This window comes from Archocentrus centrarchus, chromosome 4 (genome assembly GCF_007364275.1).
Source record: "Archocentrus centrarchus isolate MPI-CPG fArcCen1 chromosome 4, fArcCen1, whole genome shotgun sequence".
Taxonomy (NCBI): domain Eukaryota; kingdom Metazoa; phylum Chordata; class Actinopteri; order Cichliformes; family Cichlidae; genus Archocentrus; species Archocentrus centrarchus.
The window spans coordinates 34094725-34107167 of NC_044349.1; the positions used below are offsets into that span (position 1 = coordinate 34094725).

The window sequence follows — 12443 nt, forward strand, 5'->3', positions numbered from 1 at the left end:
ATAGTTCATGCATTTATTACTATTGTAATTCATTATTATCAGGCTGTCCTAAAAGCTCCCTGAAAACCCTTCAGCTGATCCAAAATGCTGCAGCTAGAGTACTGACAGGGACTAGAAAGAGAGAGCAGATTTCTCCCATATTGGCTTCTATTCACTGGCTCCCTGTTAAATCTAGAATAGAATTTAAAATCCTTCTCCTCACCTACAAGGTCTTGAATAATCATGCCCCATTATATCTCAAAGACCTCATAGTACCATATCACCCAAACAGAGCACTTCGCTCTCAGACTGCTGGCTTACTTGTGGTTCCTAGGATACTTAAGAGTAGAATGGGAGGCAGAGCCTTCAGCTTTCAGGCCCCTCTTCTGTGGAACCAGCTCCCAGCTTGGATTCAGGAGACAGACACCCTCTCTATTTTTAAGATTAGGCTTAAAACTTTCCTTTATGATCAAGCTTATAGTTAGGGCTGGATCAGGTGACCCTGAACCACCCCTTAATTATGTTGCAATAGGCCTAGGCTGCTGGGGGGTTCCCATAATGCACCGTTTCTTTTCATTCACCTTATCTACTTTGTTTATACTCCACTCTGCATTTAATCATTGATTGTTATTAATCTGCGTCTCTCTTCCACAGCATGTCTTTTGTCCTGTCTCTTTCCCCTCAGCCTCAACCAGTCACAGCAGATGACTGCCCCTTTCTTCCTGTTAAAAGGGAGTTTTTCCTTCCCACTGTCGCCAAATGCTTGCTCATTTGACTGTTGGGCTTTCTCTGTATTATTGTAGGGTCTTTACCCACAATAGCGCATTGAGGCGACTGTTTGTTGTGATTTGGCGCTATATAAATAAAATTGAATTGAACTGAATTGAATTGAATTGATTTAATTTTGTGAAAGGCAAGGACAAGTCAGGAAAACATCCAATCAACGCACAGTTGCACAAATTTGATCTAAACCCTGGAAGGCCACACTAGCCTATGAGTTGTCGTTACTTCTGATAGAACTAAGTTATTTAGACAATGTCAGCAGGGAGAAAGAGAAGAGCCGATGTATGGACACATTTCTCCTTTGACGTCATGACAAACAAAACGATATGTAAACCATGTGGGGCGACTATCTCGGGTAAAAACACGACAAATCTTAAACGACATCTGCAAGCCAGTCACCCAGATCTCCATGCAAAGGTAAGCATTTTAATGTCATGCAGAGTAAAGTGTTTTTCCCAGTTTAGTGTTTGTGTTTAGAGAAAATCTCCACACCGCAGTGGATTAGCCTTTCCTAATTTTAGTCCTGAACACTGCCCTGTATCTTTCAGAGCATGTCCTGCTGTAAAACACTTGTATTATCTCAGTAAGGTGGTGTTAATGATCAAGTGTGTGGGAAGCAGGTGAAACACTATAATATATGTTTGTGTGTGTATTGGTCTTTCAAGCATTAATAATATTCCATAACTTTGGTTTAATGTTTAATTTCATGTAAGTGTGTATAATGACTAATTCAAGGGAACTGAAGAAAAAGCATTTACATTTTACACCCTTTACATTTTAGTTGACTAAACCAACTGTAGATTTAGTCAACTATATTCTTACGCTAATTAGTTGACTAAAACTAGATTAAAACTAAAACTATTCAGATGACTAAATTATGACTAAAACTAAATTACATTTTCATCAAAAGACTAAAACTAAATCAAAATTTGCTGTCAAAATTAACACTGGTGAGTGAGGAGCAGCTAAAAGAAAAACATCATGTGGAGATCTGGGGTGGTGCCACTGGATTGGCAGACTGCATTGGCAGACTGGATTGGCAGACTGGATTGGCAGACTGGATTGGCAGACTGGATTGGCAGACTGGGGTAAGGGACTGATCGATGTACAGTATAGAACTGATGGCAGTGTCTTCAATATGCAACAGCTGAAAGCTTCAACAAAATTCAGACAGAATGTTCTGAGGGACGTGTGTACCCTCATAACACACACCATAGAGGACATCCAACACTTAGTAGACTACTGTCTTAGGCAGCTAGATGTTTTGGTCTGACAGTTAGCATCAATAAAATTAAAGTGATGCACCAGCCTGCTCCAGGGCAACCATCTCGCTCATGCCCAAATCAAAATTGGCCAGAGCCATCTCAAGTGTGCACAAATCATGCTACCTAGGGAGTACACTGTCAAAAAACACCCTAGCAGAGGTTGACATCTCACAGAGAACAGCCAAAGGAAGCACATCATTTGGGAGTTTAACATAATGACTTTGGAAGGAACATGGGGCCAACCTCAACACTGAGATAAAAGTGTACGAAGCAGCAGTTCTGCCGTCTCTCCTTTATGGCTGTGAAACTTGGACCCCTTATCAAAGACAAATAAAACAACTAGAAGTCTTCCATGCCTGAGATCATTACATAACATCAAATCACAGGATATAGACACTGAAGTGCTAGAAAGACGTGGGATCACAGGCATGACTATGAAAGCCCAGCTATGCTGGGTAGGACATGTGGTTAGAATGGACGACACATATCAAAGATGCTGTTCTTGAGTCAACTCAATTCCAGTACAAGGTGTTCTGGATGTCCACTCCTAAAATACCAAGACACATCGAAGAAAAATCTCAAATTATGTAAGATAAGATACCAACAGCTGGCACGCACTGGCTCAAGACAGACACAGTTGGTGACTGCTGTGCAAAAGGGAACCCAAGGTATTTGAAGAGAGGAGGATTTAGGGCCTACAGCAAAAATGTGCCAACAGAAAAGACAGTACTTTACCACAAGTTATTACTGTATGTGCACAATCTGCAATAGAGTATTCAAGTCAAATTTGGGCCTAGCATCAAACATGACACAGCAACAACCCAGTACAAATACAGCCACCACATATCACACAAACTGCTGATGCTCATCTCTTAAAGCAAGAGGAGAAGCCTTGGTTGGACACAGCAAGATCCGTTACACGTAAGATTGTTGCTAAGAATATCCCATGAACCCAGAAATGACCCACAATACAGTGCTGATTCATATGTTATTTGCCTAAGAATTAGCCCCTTTTGCCAGATCAGGACACAAATGCTTCCCAGTGTTGTTTCCACAGTGATTTGATATGTATCATGAAAGCAGAGAGAGGCATTTGACATTGTCCTGTTATTTTAATAACAGCTGATGGCAGGTTTGCACAAAATGTAGAATATGTTTTTTGCCCAGTATATTTCAGAGATCGAACAGGCTGTTTCAAATGTTGCGATATCATTAAGAAAAAGGTGCACATCTGAGAAAGTTGGTGATGACTGGTTGAACAGTGAGCAGTCCTTTAAGAAGTTGTTGGAGTTTGATGATGGGTATTGTATCCTAAAGCACTGACCTCTTAGCTTGTGTTTATCAGCTTGGTATTCCCACATGGTTTTTGTTCATTTTCATCTACTGATGACTAATGCCAAGCCAAGCCAAGCCAATTTATTTATAGAGCACTTTAAAACAGCAAGCACTGACCAAAGTGCTGAACATGGAAGAATAAAACAACAATCTAATCTTCTTCATAGTATTTTGAAACAATAAGGATGAATGGTTGAGAGGTTGTGCAAACAGGTGTGACATATCATAATCCTGTCACTGCAGTAAGCATGTTTTTACATTCAGTTGCATTGGTTTTTTTTGAGGGAATTTCTCATGTTTCCATTTATTCAATTGATATTTAAGGACTTCTTTTAATTCTTTCTTTTCGCCACCTCACGTTCATTGCAGGCAGCATGGTGGCATGGTAGTTAGCACTGTTGCCTCACAGCAAGAAACACCACCAGGTGTGCGTTTTCTCCAGGTAATCCGGTTTCCTCCCACAGTCCATAGGTTGCCGTAGCTGTGAATGTGAGTGCTGTGTTAGCCCTGCGACAGGCCAGGATGTACCCTGCCTCGTACCCTATTGACAGCTCAAACAGGCTCCAGAACTAAATGCAACTAGCCCCTCAATGCTGATAGCACTGTGGAGGATTGATTAATTAAGCCATGTCCACAGCCAAACAGGGCAATGCCACTGAAGTGAACCACTCACCATGTAAACCAGCACTACAGGCATTCAGGCTAACACAGAGTCTGCCATTCTGTGTTCATTATAAAGTGTAGTCATTCCATTTGGAATATGCAGGATGGCATATTTGCAGCACTTTTGTTTTTCCATCTGTATGAGTAAACTGTGGCAAATGGAACAGACAAGCTGACAGGCAGAGCTTAGTGTAAGCAGCAGCAATGACAATCCTGTGGATGAAAACAGCACTAGGGAATGAACATTCTACAAAAATAGTTTACTACAATGTCAGGGAGTGTTTTACTGGTTGAAAAAATGCTTGGATCGTTAAAACCGTTGATTTTACAGGGAAACGGGGATGTCTAATAGCTGGAATTAATGCTGGAATAAACATGGTCAACATGTTGGTGAAATTTCAGGAGTACACTCTTGAAGTTGTTAAACTCTCCAGCGATAATGTGAACACTGTCGGGGTGGGCCCGCTGCTGTTCATTAATAGTGTTCAGCAGGAGAGAGAGCGCCATGTTAACATTAGTGTTGGGTGGTATATACACGGCTGTGACGATCACTACTGTTAGCTCTCTAGGCAGAAAAAAAGGCCGACATCTTACAGACATGTACTCGAGGTCTGGGGAACAATGTTTGCCTATGATTGCTCTGTTGTTAAACCAGTCCTCATGCACGTAAATACAGAGACCCCCTCCCATCTTGTTACTGGAGTCCTTTGTCCGATCCCAGCGTAGCAGAGTGCGGCCTGCTAGCTGCATGCTAGCATCGGGGATCTCGGTGATAATCATTACACAACAGTCACAAACACAGCGATTTCCAGCCAGCTGTAACTCTAGGTTGTCTGTTTTATTTACCATGGATCTGGCATTGGAGAGATACAGGCTCAGCAGAGGGGGGCCTGTGTGGTTGGCTCTTTAGCTTCAGCATAAGGCCAGACCTGCAGCCACGCTTCTGCTTCCTCTACCTCTACCATCAGCGGCGCCTTCCAGACCTGATAACAATCCATGGAGCACCCGGCGGTCTCATTATGTCATCTGGGATGTTATGAGTGAAGTGAAAATCACTAGATACTGATATCTTGTGCTGGTAGCCAATGTCCACAAGATAGAACGTACAAAAGATGAACGTACAAAAACTGACGAGTAAACAATACAAAAAGTGCAAAAAAGAGCACCAAAAGGAAGAGCCAAGAGCCGCTGCATCTGTGCGCGTTGCCATCTTGAGTAATAATGTAGCAATGTTCTCCGAGCTCACCTGTTTGATGCCTCAGATAATACGCAGAAGTGGTCTGCCAAATGGTGGGTTTCTGATCAGATGAAGGTGTGTATTTTCTGGGATTTTTTTGTGCAGGGGGAAGCCCCCACGACAGCCTGTTTTTGATTTTTTTCATTCTGTCAAGTCTTCCATATTGAGCAATTGCTTTTGAAAAACTCGCAGATAACATGTCAAAAACACTGATTTAAGTCTTGTATTTTACTAGCTTGCACTTCTTTTACGAACACTTTTTTAAACACAAAATATTGTTTATTATCCTTATTGACAAAATTACAGAAATTATCAAGATATCATTTGTTGTCAATATCACAAAACTCTACTCTGAACTAATATTACTGTTGAAAAGTTATCCGTGTTGGATGTATCTCATGTAACACTTTACTATAATCACGTTTCCTATATTTTTCAGTAAAGCAGTAAAAAAAAATAAAATAAAAAATAAAAAAAACAAGCTCTTTTCTTCCTGTGCTACAATCAATTGATTTTTGTATAATACAATACTTTTTATGAGTAACAACCCCAACACTTAAAACTTATTAGATCACCTCTTAAGTCTGTTGGATCCTATGGGACCAGAAAGGCTGAAGGGGCCAGGAAGGGGTTAGGTTGCTATTAGGGATGTTCCTGGTGACTAATTTCTTAGTCGACTAAACAAGGAAAAAATTAGACTAATCGACTAGTCTTAAACTAAGAAGCACTCAGATATCAAGTAAAATTTTAGGACTCTTTAATTGACAATGTCTAAAACTGTCAAAACAAAGGCACTTGAAACCATTGATCGCATTCTTCAATAATGAATCATACTTTAAATGCGGCTTAACTGTGTGGCGCCATGCATCGTGCGTACACTGTACATTATACAAATGTTTGTTGCGATTTGGCAATATATAAATAAAATTGAATTGAAAATTGAATTCTGATAAAAACTCCATTAGCTTTATGAATTAAGAAGAATGTTTTGAAATGTGAGGCATTTCCCGTTCTTAATAACTTGATTCACAAATAGTCTGGGCACAAAAAATCCAGCCATGTGGGCCACAAAAGAGTGTACACCTAGTACTCTCTTTTGTGGCTCACAAAAGAGAGTACTAGGAGTACTGTCTTGTCATTTCTCTAAGAGGTTGTACTCCTAGGACCAGTCCCAAGCCCAGATAAATGTAGAGGGCTGCATCAGGAAGTGCATCTGCCATAAAATCTTTGCCAAATCAACCAAGCATATCATAAAGAATGAGATTTCCATACTGGATTGGTGGGTCCCAGGTTAACAACAGCTGAAAGTGGACAGAAGTACTGGGAGGCTACAATTGTGGTCAGAAGTTTCCATACACTTATCGTGGGCATGAATGTAATAGTAATTTGGAGGTTTTAAAGATTTCTTTGAACTGTCGTTTCTCTGGGGTGGAATGATTATACAGCATACATCTTTAATCTTTAAAAAACAAGAACTGGACACACAGCTTTGAATTTACTCTGGATTTTCTCTAATTCACACAACAGAGAGGTGGCAAAGGCAAAGAAAAAGGCTTATTGTGAGTTGCATGTGAGACTGGAGACTCAGAAAGGAAAAAATTACTTGTATCGGTTGGCTAAGTAGAGAGATTGAGCTGGAAAGAATGTCCAGCAGGTTAGGGTGATTAAAGATAGATGCACTAATGAGTAAAGAGAGTGTGGTAAGAAGATGAAAGGAGAATTTGAACCAATGAATGAAGAAAATGAAAGAAAAAGGATGACAGATAGAGGACAGTTAGTGAATCAAAAAGTGCAGAGGATTAGTAAGGACAAAGTGAGGGCAGATGCCTGTGGAGGTATGGAGATGCCTAGGAAACACAGGAGTGGACTTTTTGACCAGATTGTTTAACGCGATCCTGTAGCGTGAGAAGATGCCTGAGTAATGGAGAAGACATGTACTGGTAACAATTTTCAAGAACTAGGGTCATGTGCAGAGCTGTAGTAACCACAGAGGCATAAAGCTGATGAGCCATACCATGAATGGGAAAAATTCTTAAAGCCTGGTAAAGTAGAGAGGTGATGATCAGCAAGCAGCCTTATGGCTTCATGCCAAAAAAGTGCACTACAGGGGCGCCTGGGTGGCTTAGTGGTGAAGCCGGCGACCACATACATATGCTGCGTTGTGGTGCGGGCGGTGCAGGTTCGCGTCCCGGCCTGTCGCCAATTTGCCTGCGTGTCTTCCCTTGTATCTTTCCCCCATTTCCTGTCTCTCTCCACTGCAAACAAAAGCTGCTGTGGCCAAAAACGCAAAAAAAAAAAAAAAAAAAGTGCACTACAGATGCGATGTTTGCTTTGAGACGTATAGGAAGGCCAGAATGAGTTGCACTGTGTCTTTGTGGATCTAGTGAAAGCATATGACAGGGTACCAAACGAGAAACTGTGCTACTTTGTGAAGAAGTCAGGAGTGGCAACAGTCGACAGTACACAAGAGAAGTGAAGAAGAGGCTGGGTGGAGTGGGTGGAGACAGGTGTCAGTTGATTTGTGAAGGAAGAATATCAGCAAGAGTGAAAGGGAAGGTTTACAAGACAGTAGTGAGACCTGCTATGATTAATGGTTTGGAGATGGTGGCACTGACAAAAAGGCAGGAGGCCGAGCTGAAGGTGGCAGAGTTGAAGATGCAAAAATGTTCATTGGGAGTGATCAGAATGGACAGGTTTAGCAATGAGTACATCAGAGGGACAGCTCAGGTTAAGCAGTTTGGAGGTAAGGTTGAGATGGTTTGGACATGTGCACAGGAGGAATAGTGGACAAAGGGTGTTGAAGATGGAGCTGCCAGGCAAGAGGAAAAGAGGAAGACCACAGACAACAGTAAAGTAGTGATGGATGGCATGCAGAGGTTTGGTGTGGCAGAGGAGGATGATAAGAATAGGGTTAGACAGAGGTAGATGATTCACTGTGGCGACCCTTAAAGGGAGCAGCCAAAAGAAGAAGTTGATTGTTCTGGACACAAAAGCAAAGTTTGAAAATAACATATACTTCTAAACCTGAGGCATATGGAGAGAAAATTGACTCAAAATATCTGTGTCTGTAATGCAGGATTTGTGCGTGACTCAAATATCTGTGTGTCTGTCGTGCGTGGATTTGTAATTTTTTGTAATACACGAATCACCTGATACACACGGACAAAACTAAAGTTACGCACGAATCACCTGATACGCACAAAAAGGATGGTTACGAGTGCACAAAATTTTTGAGACACATTTCACGCTTCCGGACAGTTCCCAGATTCGTGCATACCTTGGTGCGTTTAAATGCTGGTGCAAAGCTGGGTCATCTGAGTTTTGTTCTGGTCTGAACTTATTTCACTATACTTGTGCCGAAGTGGCAAAGACGAATTTTTGTGGAAGATGGGATACCTCGTGTACATTTGTTAACAGTATATATATGGGGGGATTCCTAAAAATCATTAGTGAATGGGGTTCAAAAATATCAGAGCCTGGAGATAAATTTAGAGATAGCTTTCATAGATCTCTAATGTACTGTCTTAAGCTGTACTGTCTTAGCTACCAACAGCTAAAGTAGCTTAGCTCACATAAAGATGTGTTCTAGCTAACAGAGAAATGCATGGAGAACTGTATCAAACTACTTGACACATAAAACACAATCTGAAATAATCTAAAAATACTCATTAAAATCGGATAGCAAAGTGTGCAGGTTTTAACTTTAAATTACTTCTGAGGGTAGACCACCGTGATGCCCCGCCATAACGGTCTCCTACTCTTCCTTCGTGCTCTCAGAGTTTGACTGGCTGTTTTCCCAGCCGGAGAAGCATTGCACCACCTAGTGGTCGTTTCTTTTAACCAAGTAATTACATTTGTACAGCTCACAAATGCATATATAAACAGTCTTAGAATATTAAAAAGTAGATGTAGGTCTATGTGTTATAACTAAAGGGTGCTGAGGTATCCCATCTTCCACAGAAAATCGTCTTTGCCACTTCGGCACAAGTATAGAGTGAACGCATGAAGTTACGCACGAATCTGGGAGCTCTCCTGAAGCCTGAAATGTGTCTCAAAAACTCTGTGCACTCATAACTGTCGTTTTGTGTGTGTATCAGGTGATTCGAGCGTAACTTTAGTTTTGTGCGTGTGTATCAGGTGATTCGTGCGTAACTTTAGTTTTGTCCGTAACTTCAGTTTTGTCCGTGTTTATCAGGTGATTTGTGTATTACAAAAAATTACAAATTCAGCAAGTTACGCACTTATCCTGCATTACAGACACACAGATATTTTGAGTCAATTTTCTCTCCATAGAGGCATAAACAATGGGGAAAAAACACTTAGTAGCCAGCAACGAGGAGCAAAATTTGTTTTATATATGTTACTGACTGTCCCATACTGAGTTTTTTTATATGTTGAAATAGCCCTGGTGCTGCTCTGGATCACCTTGGGACAGGTCTAAAGCTGCCAGCTGTTCACACTACACATTCTGTGTACACGCACAGTGTAACATTATATTGCTCAATTTCCCCTAAATTATTCTGATCTGCTGTACCTACCTGATATTTCTACCTAGCCCCTATTTATTTCTTATAAACATGTTTATTTCTCCTAATGTATAAATAATTAGATGTATGTGGGTTTTAATAATTATTATAACTTTTAACATTCCAAGCAATATCTCAAGTTGTGAGCATGCATACTTTTTTTCCTTAAAAATTGGTAGCTGTCCTAAAAAATTAATTATAGTTCAAGGTCAACCTTGAGTACTTCAGCCCCTTGGGTACTGAGAAGAATACAAAAGCATTTTTAGCTGAATCCCTAAACAATGTTAAAACAACTAAACTATCTGTTCCCTGTCATATACAGTAATCATTTAGTTCTCCATTGTAGACAACCTATACTATTTATTGCTGTTTCTTCCCTATGATTAATATGTTGAAAAAAGGCCATTTGATCATATTACTTGTTTGCCAACAGTTACTTTGTAGGCAGCAGTTACTTACTATCCAACAGTTTGTGGTGGAAGCAGGCTAAGCAGATAAGACAAAACTTTATTTATCCCATACCCCACAATACATCAAACCATAAATATCGAGACTGTCTTTAGCCTAGATAAATGGCTAACAAAGTCTAAAATTTCAAGTCTGATGTAGATTAGAGCTGTGGGGGAAAATAAATCACATATGAATGATGATTTCATAGAATTCTGAATACCCATTTCAAATGTTATCAGGTCACTGACGGCCATTATCAGCAGCAATTTCTTACATAAATGTGGCTAGTAGGCGCCTTGTTGCTAGTAGGCCAGAAGGACATCATCATCCATCCTGAAAGCAACAAAGATTTCATAGAAGACCACTAGTGCTTGTGTGAATAAGTGCATATAAACTCATTGGTGGAATCACTGGTGGTTATTGTAATTTTGGTGGCTAGACCCACCCACACAATGTGTGAAAAGAGTTTATTAGGCCCAAGCCTCCCTAAGGGATCGGCGAGGAGCCTATTGTGTGTGTTTTTGTGTGTTAGACTGCACACAAAAAAAATCATCAATGCCGAGTGATGAGGGTGACTGGAAAAACATCTAATTGGAATCGTTAGCCTCCTTCATTCTTACAAATTTTTCAGAGTAAATGACTGCAAATTGTAGCCCCTGAACATTTACGAAAACTCACCAATTTTTGCACACAAGTTAGGTCTGGAGAAAAATCTTGTTTTTTATTGTTGCCCTAGAGGAACTCCAAGAAGGGCCATGAAAATAAACAATTTTTTCCCCTATGGGAATGGTGAACATTAAGTTAGTTGTAGAACCACAAAATTTGGAAAAACAGAGTTCCTGTGAAGACAAACAAAAAATATTATTATGGCAATGCCGCACGACATACAGGAAGTCAGCCATCTTGCCTTGAAATTTATGAAGTGCCGAGTCTGTTTTTTCACACATCTTCCAAGAACAAACCCATCCTAGGGCGTTCAACCCAGGATGGGTTGTCAGCAACATCTAGACGAGTGGGGCATCAAAAGTGTTGCTGTAGCAATACAGCAAATTTGGCATTTGTTTTTGTGTCTCGCTGCAAAACGTTTCCTGTAATTGTTAGCACATGTTTTGTCCGATATGCCTCAAATTTTAATCACTTTTGTACTTACCAAGCCTGAATCCATAACTGAGGAATTATGGCAATTGGCACAATGGCGCCCCCTACAGAATGAAACAAAAATTTATATGATGGAAATGTAGTTTCTCAGAAATGCATGAATTTTGGCACACACATTCTGTATGTCCTTCTGATCAAATGAGTCAGTGACACCCATGTCACATTTTTTACAGCATTGCCATTGCAATACCCCAGATGCTTTACATGCCCCATTTTATTTCAATGGGAAAAACAGAAATTGAGGTGTTTCACACATTGGCCACCCTGAACATGTACAAAAACTCACCAACTTCATTACAAAACATTCGTATAGCAAAAAGCTTGTTTTTTTATTGTTCCCATAGAAAGATTGCAATAAGGGGCGCAACAGACCCCACTGAAAATCAAAATACATGTGCATATGGGAGTTCTCACTACATAAAATTTGTCGAACAAAATTCGGTACACACAGAGTTAAAGTGGAAATGAACAAAAAATACGGCAATACTGCACGAGAAACATCTTGGCTTGTGCTGTGTCTATATTTTGCACACCTCTTTTTTTTTTTTTGAGCCTTTATTGACAGTTTTTTGCAGTGGAGAGAGACAGGAAAGTAAGAGGAGAATTGGGGAAGACACACAGTAAAGAGTGACAGGCCGGGACTTGAACCTGCGCCAACCGCACTGCCATGCAGCATACATGGTTGCCTGCTCACACCCTGAGCACCCTGGTGCCCGCACGCCTCATATTTTAACAAACTTGTCCTATGGCTTTCAACCCAGTGACACCAAAATCAGTCAGCATGCTCTAGACAAGTGGGCCATCAAACACTGTTCAAGGTTTTATAGAATATTAAACGCTTCATGGATTTCTTTACAAATAAAATTTTAGACATTCGAGAAAAAATTATTCATAACCATCTCAAAGATTATTCTTCATGTTCGGCTGCTTTCAGCACTGCTGGTATTTGTTTTGACTCTTTTGCTCCAGTTGATCTTTCAGAGTTAACTTCAATAGTTACTTCCTCCAAACCAGCAACATGTTTGTTAGATCCCATTCCTACTAGAC

General features: G+C 40.4%; 1 protein-coding gene across 2 annotated transcripts in view; it reads right to left on the reverse strand.

Moving 5' to 3' along the window:
* The window catches only part of arhgap39 (Rho GTPase activating protein 39), a 113018-nt gene that overhangs the window by 94528 nt on the left and 6047 nt on the right, over nt 1-12443 (reverse strand). Inside the window, exon 2 of one of the 2 annotated variants that reach the window (XM_030726540.1) lies at nt 11389-11440. The exons of the other annotated variant lie outside the window; for it this stretch is intronic. The gene's annotated coding sequence lies outside the window, so the exon portion shown is untranslated. The remainder of the gene's footprint in view (nt 1-11388; nt 11441-12443) is intronic. 2 annotated transcript variants of the gene reach the window in all.